This window comes from Ursus arctos, unplaced genomic scaffold (genome assembly GCF_023065955.2).
Source record: "Ursus arctos isolate Adak ecotype North America unplaced genomic scaffold, UrsArc2.0 scaffold_25, whole genome shotgun sequence".
Classification (NCBI taxonomy): domain Eukaryota; kingdom Metazoa; phylum Chordata; class Mammalia; order Carnivora; family Ursidae; genus Ursus; species Ursus arctos.
In genome coordinates, this window is record NW_026622930.1 from 37,226,696 (window position 1) to 37,238,740 (window position 12,045).

Genomic DNA, 12,045 nt, shown 5'->3' on the forward strand with positions numbered 1-12,045 from the left:
AAAAGTGGGTTTCTCTAAGCAGGTTAACAAAGAGACATTAAATAGCTAGAAAGACAAATTTTCATATTATAATTTGCTTTGGCAAAACCTCACCATGTCATTTTCCTTACTCATTTCTGAAAGCTATCAACTTTAAATGAATTATAAATGGGAAAAAATGCCTGTATTTTACCTGTACCAATTCTAACCAGTTATAAATTATTTTTTCTTTCTTTTGTCCTTATTATCTTCAGAGCAACTACTCCGATTTTGCATACCATACATCATTTTTTTCAGCGGCAGGGACACAAAACTCCTTCACTGTAAACAGCTAATGACTTAAAAATTCAGTTCACACCAGCTGGGTTTCATCTGGTTTTTATGAAAGTGAAGAGTGAAAGGGACACTATGAATCTAAGAATTCTATAGGAAAGAGTTTTAGGAATTCACTTAATAGATTTTGAGCATTTCTGATTGTGATATGAATTAATATTACATAATTATTTGGGGGGATAAAAATTTAGATTTGCTCACGTATTTCTAGAGGAGAAGTATCTTCAGTTTCTAAATATAGTCTGATGAGGTTCTGTCAAAACCCTGTTAAACAATAAGTTCTTGCAAGACTATAGCCTTCCAGAAATTCTGTGCATCTCCGTCAAATTTTGTTTCAATGCTATAAGCAAAAAAAAATTTTCTAAGTATAATACAGGTAACCAATGATAGACGGTAGGTGAGAGAATCCAAGAATAAATCTTTGGACCGAAGTGCTTACTTTTAAAAACTGTTTGTGTGATATACTCATTCTCCCCAAATCAACTGTGGTTTCTATCCGGAAGAAAACACTACCAGAACATTAAAAATGCCAGTGAACATGGCATTTAAAAAGTACTTCTCCTTTAGATGTTAATTTCTACTACAAATTTATCTTTCTTTCATCCAGGGAATTTAAAATAATCATTTTTAAGTCAAAAACTGTGATAGAAAAATTATACCAGAAAGAAAACAAGAATCTTACATTGCTTAATATTTATCCTAGCTTGGTTTTCTTTCCATGTGCACTAAGCCACTGGCAACTCATATTTTCCAAATTTTGGGTGGATAATATTTTCCTTTTGATTTTCTTGTGGGTAATGCAGAAACATTAGCTGTTTGGCTCTTTTATTGGAAAACTTACAAAGATTCCTTTGGTTAAGTGTGTTAAGACTTGCCTACGAAGAACCAGAGGCAGTCACAAGAAGTTGATTAATTTTATACCTGGACTTGCAAAGACAGGTTAGCTACTCTCCTGTGTGAGTGTAAATCACATGGCAATACCAAATAAGCCAAAGCTTCACAACACTATCTTATTATCAAGGCTCATGATACTCATGATATTAAACACACACTGTGTGCCAGGGTTTGGGGTGGATCTTGGGAATTGCAGACATTGTCTATCATTACTTCAACCAATACCTTCTAGTCCTGACCCTCACCTCCACTCCCCACTTCCTATCCACGTTTCTAGGATTGTATGGGATAAAGGGAAATCAATCCTATAAGTTATTGAAAGTTTTTGTATTTGGACAGATAAGCATCTGGATTTATGAACTGTTTCTCCCTACTCCCTGTGTGGCCAGGCAGCAGAACATCTGTGATACTTGCTGCATAAACATTCCTCAAGCCCTTTCCAAATCCCGTTAGCAGGATCTGTGGCAATTAGGTTTAGGACAAGAATTTATCTCAAGGTGTTATTGCTGCTGGTACTTCATTGATACTTTCTGTTGAAGCAAAGACAAATCCCAGAGCGTAGCTATCCTAGGACCTGCAGGAGGAAATATTTGAGAATATTATGTGGCGCGAAAATAGGAGTCCATCCTAAGACATTATCATATTGATGTGGTGGTGGATACACACGTACGCCCATATTTCAAAACACACCAAACTCACATTGAATGGTTTTATTTTATTGCGTGTAAATTACACCTCAAAAAATTGATTGGAAGTGACACTATTATAAAGAGACTGACCACCTATTCACTGTGCAACTGGTCTAATTTCTGACCCTTTCTTTGGTATTATCTTCACAGGCTACATTTCAACTATCAATTGGTTGATCACCTGACTGCTGCCTTCATCCTAGTCCTTGGTTGTCTTTCATCTTGGCTCTGTCTATGGCTCATTGAATCCTGGATACCAGCTCCATTTTTCAGAGCTTTACGTGCTCTGTTCTCACAACTCCAACCAGGAGAATATATAGCAGCTGAGTGTCAGCTGGCATAAAGAAGAAGAATTCAGGAGGATAAAATAGTTGAATGAATTTCCTCTGCTGCAAAGTGTGAAGGGAAAATAAAATGGCCAGACACAGATGTTAAAAAGTGGCTCTTTTCTCCTTCCTGCTCAAGTAAGGGCTGCTCCATGCTTAGGAAATGAATGTCACCAAAGGTCTGTATTAACAATATATGTTTGTCACTGAGTATGAGGCAGATACCTGAAACATACAGGTGTATGTTTCTCATATTGCATGTGGGCCTCTGTAGGCATATTGTTAAATGGTGAAAGGACTTGGAAACTATTTTGAAGAAGACCGAAACTTGAATATTAGTCCAATATGGAGAAGAAATGTTCCAATAGGAGACTTCCAACTAAAGAAATACACTGCCAAGGAGAGCATTAGCTGTGTATCCTATAAGCTTGAGCGAACAGGTTAACATGTATATTGCTTTTATGTCGTGTTTCAATAGAATATAAGCTCTATTATAGCAATGATTTGTCTGTCTTGTTAAATGCCGATTTTTGGTGCCTCAACTAGTACAGAAAAGGAACTCAATAAATACCATTTTGTTGGTCTCCTAAAAACTGGGCTCTATGAGCACTGGTGTGTAAAAGCTCTGGGGATAGGAATGGTGTGAATGAATACCACAAGCTTACCTGGAGGGCTGGTGAATAAGTGTGATGGACAGCTGTTCATATTGAATAATCTCTGAAAGGAATTAATGTCCTTGAGGGCAGTCTTCTATGATGTGTGAAGTGAGTAATATGTATTGATCAGGATTTGGAGTTCCTGACCTTTTATGCCATCCACAACTGAGATAACCTATCTTTCTTGGGGACTCAAATTCCTCATCTGAAAAATGAGAGATTCAAGCTATGTAATCTCCAAAGTCCCTTCCAGCTCTAAAATTCTATGGCAAAGCTCCTCTAATGTAATTTATCTCATATATCCTTTAAAGATTGATTGAGAAACACAGAGTGAATATCATAGCTTACTTAGTAGGTGGACAATTAAATTCAAAAGGTAAAATTTTAATTAAATATTATAAAATAAGAGTCCTTCACATTTGAATAGTACAGTTAATATTTTACAAGCACTTTCATATCTATTTATCTGATTGTGTGTTTGATAATCAAAGCCACCTTGTGAAACTATTTAATATGGTGTGGGAAGAAATAGGTTCACAGCATGAGATCACACAGAAAACTAGAGACAGAGATAAGACTAGAAACCCGATTTCCAGAATCCTAGTTTTAGGGTGTTTTTTCTTTCTAAATATATAAGTACTTTTAAAGTTGCACAGTAAAAGCTTCATGCTTTCTCTGAGAATGTAATAGGACATCCTAGTTTGGCTAAAACTAAAATTCCAATACAGTTATAGGCAGACAGGCAACTTCCTGTCTACCTACATCTTTTTTTTTTTTTTAAAGATTTTATTTATTTATTTGACAGAGATAGAGACAGCCAGCGAGAGAGGGAACACAAGCAGGGGGAGTGGGAGAGGAAGAAACAGGCTCATAGCGGAGGAGCCTGATGTGGGGCTCGATCCCATAACGCCGGGATCACGCCCTGAGCCGAAGGCAGACGCTTTAACCGCTGTGCCACCCAGGCGCCCCTACCTACATCTTTTTACATTTATTCCATTTGATTCGATTTATACAGATGCTGATAAGCCCTTGAGAAAATAATTGGGATGTCAATTACTGAATTTCAGGCACCTGTAAATTGTGAAGAACTCAATGGAAGCAAATTACAATAAAAGGACAACTAAATCTCAAAGACAATTTATCCTATAGAAAGTCTGGTGTAGATTGTATCTGGCAACATAATCTAAGTGATTGAAGAAAGCAGACCTTGTTTGTCTGATTTTTAACATATTTGATTTTAAGAATGTTGCTATGATATTGTTACTGCACAGAGGACTGGTTCCGAACTCAGGTTTGGCTGCTGTCCTTTGGAGAGACAAGTATTGTTTGGAAAGGAAAGGTTGCTTTACTCAGGAGGTTGGCAACCTGGGAAAGTGGAGGACTTGTGTCCCAAGTATCATCTTCCCCTTGCAGGTGAAGCCAGAGGTTTTTATTTATTTATTTTTAAGATTTTTTTTTTTTTTTTTTTTTGAGAGAGAGAGAGCGCGCACGAGCGGGATGGGGGAAGGGGAGAGGGAGAGAGAAGCAGACTCTCTGCCAAGCAGGGAGCCCTGATATGAGGCTCAGTCCCAGGACCCTAAGATCATGACCTGAGCCAAAGGCAGACACTTAACCTGCTTAACCGACTGAGCCACTCAGGCGCCCCGGAGATTTTCAAAGCAGAAGGCGCAGGAAATGGTGAAGGGACTACGTGCAGGAGAAGCCAGTGCTCAGCAGTTAATCTTTTGTCCTTGCAAGGCTTCCAGAGTCCTCCGCTCTGTCAGTAATCAAGGCTCCCAGGTGTCTCTCGGTAAAGGATACCCCTAGAGCCCGACAAGTCAGGCCTGGCAAGGCCATCCACACTCCTCCTGTATCAGGAATCAAGGCTCCCAGGTGTCTCTTATTGAGGATACCACAGTCAGGGGTGGCTGTTTTTGAGTGTGGTCAGGCCTTATCTTTCCAAAAGATATCTTTTATCTGCCCAATCCTTTGTTTCTCAAGGCCAGGGGTCTACAGGATTTCAAGGGAAGTAGGTTAGTTCTGTTATAAATTACGGAGTTTAGGTCAGTAAGCAAGGAGTGCATAAGCTTGAAGTAAGTTAACCCTTAAAACTAGTTGGAGTGCTGTTAAAAGACCCTCTAACAACATAATGCAGAGGGGAGAAAACAGTTTCCCTTCTCACTTTGCAGCTCCCTGCTGCTGGACTATTACGTGCAGCAAGGGTTGAGCACACTGGTAGCTGGAGTGATTGGCAAGGATATGTACCTGGCGTACAACGTCAACATGGCGGAAGCAAGCAACAGCATTTAAGCAGATCTCGCACTGGCACTCACCACAGCAGAGCCCGAGCACTGCGGGGGCCAGCCATAGTAAGGAGTGAAGGACCTGCACTAATCAGGTATGTGAGATACTTCTCCGGGACTCTCAGAAATACTTCGGGGAATTGGAGTTCTTACCTAAACAGGTGGGAACTTCCACTAACAAAGTGTCATGCAGGATTAAAAGACAATGAATTTTTTTTTCTTCTGGATTTGGCTCTTAAGCCATGCTGCTGTAGCTTGCTAACTGGTTAGAAGTTTGACTTCTTAAACTGACAAATTCTTTTTTTTTTTTTAAGATTTTATTTATTTATTTATTCAACAGAGATAGAGACAGCCAGCGAGAGAGGGAACACAAGCAGGGGGAGTGGGAGAGGAAGAAGCAGGCTCATAGCGGAGGAGCCTGATGTGGGGCTCGATCCCGTAACGCCGGGATCACGCCCTGAGCCAAAGGCAGACGCTTAACCGCTGTGCCACCCAGGCGCCCCTTAAACTGACAAATTCTTAACCTTATTCTTAGTGACTAATGCATTGATTTCAGTTAACTCCTGCATTGTTACATCATTTTCTCATTCAATTGATTAAAGATATTTCCAGTTCTCCAGTGAAGGTTGCTAAATTTGCATATTTATATAATATATAATTTCACTTGAAGTTGAAACGATACTTATATTGAGTTTTCTGAAAAATTCAAACCATAGTATATAAACTGTTTTTTGTGTTTGCTGATCTCCTTTGCTTCATCTGTCTCCGTTGCTTTCTGAAAAAGGATTTCAAAAAGGCTTGCAAATCTGGTTAGTTTCCTTCAAGAAGCCATCTGACTTCTGTTTGCAGAAGAAGCCTCACTTACTGTTCCTTATCAACATTAAGTTTTATGACAAGGTGATCATATTTGCTATGTGACTTTATTTGATTGATGGCTTTAATCGTAGTAGTGAGGTAAAGGACTGGATTAACGTTTGTTGCAACCAGTTGATGTCGATGTACAATGAAGTTTATTGCAAGAACTTCAGCATATATACTTCCTTTAGATGGGCTGTAAATCTTTGCGTCTTCCAACTGTGTAATTTGGTCCATCAGAAGCACAGGGCACTTAATTCTACAATGGTACTTATATTTCATCAAACCAAAGTTCTACAACAGCAAAACTACATACTCTAGTATAGTTAGTTTCTAAAGAACTTACAAACATCCCTTCTAACAGTATATAATCATCACAGAGATAACAATAGTTGCCATTAAAAGGCCTTGTCAGTAACTGTATTTCATCAATCTCAATAGAAATTTTTCTTGCTTTTTTTTTTAAGAGAGAGAGAGTGTTTATGCGCATGGAAGGGAGAAAGGGAGTGGGGGACAGAGGGAGAGGGAGAGAGAAAATCCCAAGCAAGCTCCAGGCCCAGTGCAGAGCCAGACCTGGAGTTCGATCTCATGACCCTGAGATCATGACCTAAGCCGAAATCAAGAGTTGGACGCTTAACCGACTGAGCCACCCAGGCGACCCAGAATTTTTCTTGTTTTTAATGTGCCAATGGCAGTTCTTTTAAAATACTAGATTTTGCTGCATCATTATTGAAATTGTAGTCTCTACATTCATACGACAGTCTTAGCAACTTTTTGAGCACTATCAAGTTTTGTAATGATTTCTGCAATTTTCTAAGACCCAAGCACTCTATTGTTGTTTGTTCATGTGTTCTTCTTAACTACGGAAGTAGCAGTGTTACATAGCTCAAAATTCTGTTTTAAAGATTTGGAATATTATATACATTTACATACTTTATCAGGCTGTTTCCTTTTCCAGTGATCAAGTGGTTTCATAGCCTTGGGGGTAAAGAACTATCACTATGACATATATACTATCTGAAAGCCCATTCATTGAGTTGAATGGGCGTTGGTAAAACCATTGGCTGATACTCAGTGAGATACTGCTGACATCTCTTAAATGCTTGACATAATTAATGATGGGTTGAAGGACTTTTGTGGAATTAAATTATAAAATATAAACTATTTTTACTTAATTATTAAAATCCAAGTCACACACATCAGCACTGAGGATCAAACATAGATATCTACAAGGTAGGAAATGGCAGCCAATAGACACATACACACAATCTACTCTCACTATATGACTTCAAGATAAAGCAATCCATCAAGAGAAAATCTGCCAATTGCAGCCATCATTCACCGTAGTTTTAAAGCACTCATCTTATATATGTCTTGTGTATTTTTCATGAAATCAATATTAATGCTGCTCATGTAATGGCCAAGAAAATCCAGAAAGAGAAATGAAATATTAAGGAATATGATTTTGTCAGGTAGAGTTGAGCTTTAAAGAACTACAAACCATTGTATTATCTGTGAGTTTTTTCTCCACCCAAGACTCATTTATTGTGGGTGCTATCATCCTTATTTAAAATGAGTGTACTAGAAGTATTTGTGGTGGGAAAAGATATCATTTGTAGTTCATGGCAAGTCTCAAAGGAAAATCATAATGTAAACCTCTGGGGTTCTGGCACAAGTCCTTACCTTCTGCTGTGAAAACTACACACCATTCAAAAAAGCACTCAGTGGACTATTGGGCCATGGTAGAGAGAGAGCATGTGACCATGAGACATCAAGTAATCTTCCAGTTTATGATGCCTGTCATTAGCTGGATTCTTTCAGGCCCATGGAGGGACCTACTTTACAACAATGGGGTGCAGCAGTGGCACATGGCCATGGGGTCCATTGGTCCTATCTCATGCTGTATCCCCAGAAGCCATCAGTCTGGTAGAGTGGTGAAACAGCTTCCTAAAGATGCATCTGAGGCTCCATCTTGAGGAGGATACCTTGGGATGTTGGCACCATCTCCCAGCATGCTGTATAAATCCTAAATGACAAACATTATATGGAATTTCTGTACCCCTGATAGGTAAAATACAAAAGTTTGGAAACCAAGGATTGGAATGGGGCTGTCCTTTTATATCATCACTCCCAGGGACCTGTTTGAGAAATCTGTACTTCTCATCCCTGTTTTGGGCATTGTGGGTCTGGAGGCCCTGTTGTCAGAGGACATATTAAGAATCCCATTACAATTTAGCTTCAGCTTTCAACTGGTTACTTTGGGCTCCATGTGCAAAGAGACTAACAGGCAAGAGAGGAATCACTATCCTAGCAAGAGTAATTGACCCTAGTCATCAGGAGAAGTAAGGTTACTGCTCCATAGCAGGGGTAGGGAAGAATATGTTTGGCAATTGGATGATCGATTAGAGCCTGTCTTGTTTTTCTCATGCCCTCATGTTAAGAGTAAATGGACACCATCGGCAGCCACCACCTGAGGAGAGTAAAGGTAACTAGAGGCTCGTATTCCTCAGAGATGAGAGTTTGGGTTACTCCACCAGGCAAGCTCCCTAGATCACAGAGGTGCTAAATGAAAGTGGATGGTGAAGGAGGATAATGAGTGTCAGTTATGGTTCTAAGGTCAACTGCAGCGTCAGGCGGTATACTTCATCCCACTAACCTTTCTAAGTTGCCCAGGACACATGAGATTTCCCAACCGTGCTCCTGGAGAAGCTACTCCTGGGTGAAGTAAACTTCTAAGAAACAAGTGGACTCTGCTGTGCGATGGTGGGCTTTCATGGATTCCACGAAAGCTTCTTTCTTCAGGGCCGGCTCATCCAACCCCAACTGCTGGGAATATCAACAGCTTGCAGGCGTCTCTCACAGGGCATTGCCCTCGGCTGCAGAGAACAGCCTTGCCAAATGCTGTACCCTCTCCTATGCAGTGGGCTATAGCCAATGCCTAGCCAACCTGGGAGTACAAAGGCACAGTTGGATTGCCTCAACTGGGGACAACTCTGAAGGACCATTCCACTTCAGAGCTCTCTGTTGGACAAGCTGAAGTCTCAGTTGCAAATGTGTTGTGGATTGGCTTCTCCCTCTGCCCAATTCTATTTTCCTCTCTTCTTTGTAAGAATAACTCCTTAAGAGGTCTCTCCAGTAAGTCTTCTGCATGCAGTTTTTCATTTCAAAGCATGTTTCCAGGAAACCCAATCTCAGACACTGTCCTAGAATGTAACCAAAAATGTCCCCAACAAACCAACCCTAACAGTTAGTATCAACTGAAACCAGGTAGCCAAAATTACAAACCTTGCTTATGACATTATTATTGTTAATGTCAGATAAAATAAATATTCATTGGTATATTCATGTTTTAAGAAATCATTTTTTAATGTAGTTTACCTGAATGAGTACAACATATTTTTGTAGAACAGTACAAATATTTATCACTCAGTAGAAAGTTGACTGATTTTTAGGGGAAAATAAGGTGAGGTGGTGGAGGTGAAAAGGCAGAAAGGATGTATCCTCTTTTCATGTATTTATTTCATGGATTTTTTTTTTTAAAGTAAAGGCTTTTGTTACTGATGGCTGAGAGAAAAGTGCTCCTCATTTAAGTCACTTAAAAAAATGAATGGGGTAATTGGGTGGTGGGCATTAAGGCAGGACTTGATGTAATGAGCACTGGGTGTTATGTGCAACTGATGAATCACTTAATTCTGCCCCTGAAACTAATAATACACTATATGTTAACTAAATTGATCTTAAAGAAAATCTAAAAAAAAAAAAAAAAGTCTCCCTAGACCTTAGTACTCTTTTTTTTTTTTTTAAAGATTTTATTTATTTATTTGACAGAGATAGAGACAGCCAGTGAGAGAGGGAACACAAGCAGGGGGAGTGGGAGAGGGAGAAGCAGGCTCACAGCAGAGGAGCCCTATGCGGGGCTCGATCCCAGGACTCCGGGATCACGCCCCGAGCCGAAGGCAGACGCTCAACCGCTGTGCCACCCAGGCGCCCCTAGACCTTAGTACTCTTAAGACAAAGTCTTACCATTAAACATTCTGCTAATTTTTAAGTTTAAAGCTTGCAGGTTTATCATTTATTCTTATAAAATGCATTTTCAACTTTCTACCTCATAACTATCCATAATAAAGAAAGGAATTTATAGAAGAAATTGACCTAAAACCAATCTGACTTCAATTATAGTCTGTGCTAAGAGAGAGATTACTAAAGGTCACACGCACTGTGATGGATTCTTAACCCAGGGGAGTTTTATGGCATGCTAAGTAAAAGCTGTGTTAATCCAAGAAATTTTTAAAATACCTCTTAAGAAAACATTGTCAAAACATTGCTTGGAGACCCAAGTATCTTGCACATTGCATAGACGCACGAAAGGCCCTTCACATATATTAACCATAGGAAACGAGACCCATCTGGTTGTGATTTAAGGGCTTTGGTTTACAGATGGGCATTGTGAGGCATCGGGAGATTATTTCTATCCACTGGCCCTTCTGCAAGCAGATTGTACTGTAATTATGACTGATAATTTAAAGTAAGTCTCAGGCAATGAAAAGCTTAAAGAAAGATGAAATTATGTTATAGATAGCTTAGTGTAGTATTGATTACATTCTATCCTACAGTTTTCTAATTCCGTGAAAATTGGTAAACATGCACAGTATACATGGAAACTATTAAACAGATCCATCCAATAACCTTGCCGTTTGGATTGTCCCCTCCTCCTCCCTAACAGCCACTGTCCTGGCCAGCATTTCACAAAGAAAGTAGAGGTGAATGGACAGGCCCTTACTCTGCTTCTTGGGTCCCCTAACAACTTTGCCTGTGTCTATTCCCATCCTTGCTTCTCTGTCTCCAGGAAGAAATCTCTCTCCTGCCGCCAGCAGCTAATCTTTGCTCCTGTTTGGATTTCATCACCTGCCCTTTCTTTGGGGATCTGGAAACACTGCTTATCTCCTCTCTCACCTCTCCAACCTTTACCCTGATTCTTTTCCCTCCTAGTACAAACAGGCTCAGATGCCTCCCATTTCAAAAAGAGACTCTTTCAAGAGTCCCCTGTCGCTGTCACCTGATACTGCTTTCCCTTCACAGCCAAATTTTCTTAAAGGAGTAGTCGGAGCTTCTCTCTACTTTTTACTTCCCAATCCCTGTTTATCCCCATGGTCTTCTACTTCCACTACTCCATGAAACTGCCTTTACACGGGTTTTAAATTACTTATTTCAAGAAATGATTTAGTTCTTATCTCACTTCACTGATCTGCAGAATAAGACACTGTTAATTGCTTCCTTCTTCTTGAAACACTTCCCTTGATTGTTAGAGTACTGCCCCTGTTGGCTTTCTATCTGCCTCTTCAATTTCTTTTCTTTTTTCTTTTCTTTTCTTTCCTGTCATTCTGTTCTATTATCCTTTACTTTCTTCAGCCTCAGCTCATTTTATCTCCTCAACATTTTATTATGAAAAACTTCAAGTTAAAGAAAAGCTGGAAAAATTGTGCTGTGAACATCCATATGCCCATTCCGTTCTCATTCCCATCCCATTTGAACTTTTGTAAGTTCAGACCTATTTAGTTCAAATGCAAATTTCTTCCTTGATGGACAAAAGACCTCTCAAACCCAACATGTAGAATTGAACTCATAATTCTAGATTTACTCTGTATTTTTTCCTTTGTCTTATCAATTAGTCACCAAGTCCTGTCAATTCTGTTTTTTTAATATCCATCTCTCTGCTCTGCCCACGTTCAGGCCCTAATCTTTTCATGTCTAGCTGCTTTTCCTATAGCCAGCCTTGTTTGGCTCTAAGTCACTTACCACACAGCTTCCAGAGTGGTGTTTGTAAGTGCAAGTGTGGTCATCTCCATTCCTTGTTTAACATCTTTCAAAAATTTCAGTTTAAAGGTCTTAACTCTTTAGCAAGGCCTTTCTTACCCCTAGTTAGCCTCATCTTTTACCATCTTTCCTCTCAAACTCTATGAACCAGGCTATGCGAAGCTACCTAAAGTTTCTGGAATGATCCTCTGTGTTCACACCATGTCAAGTTTCCTCA

General features: G+C 39.6%; 1 long non-coding RNA gene across 1 annotated transcript in view; it reads left to right on the forward strand.

Moving 5' to 3' along the window:
* LOC130544840 (uncharacterized) overlaps positions 1 to 5,376 on the forward strand; it is a 67,726-nt gene extending 62,350 nt beyond the window's left edge. Inside the window, exons 2-3 of the long non-coding RNA XR_008961494.1 lie at positions 2,046 to 2,400; positions 5,046 to 5,376. This is a non-coding gene — a long non-coding RNA (uncharacterized LOC130544840). The remainder of the gene's footprint in view (positions 1 to 2,045; positions 2,401 to 5,045) is intronic.
* Positions 5,377 to 12,045: the final 6,669 nt, after the last annotated feature.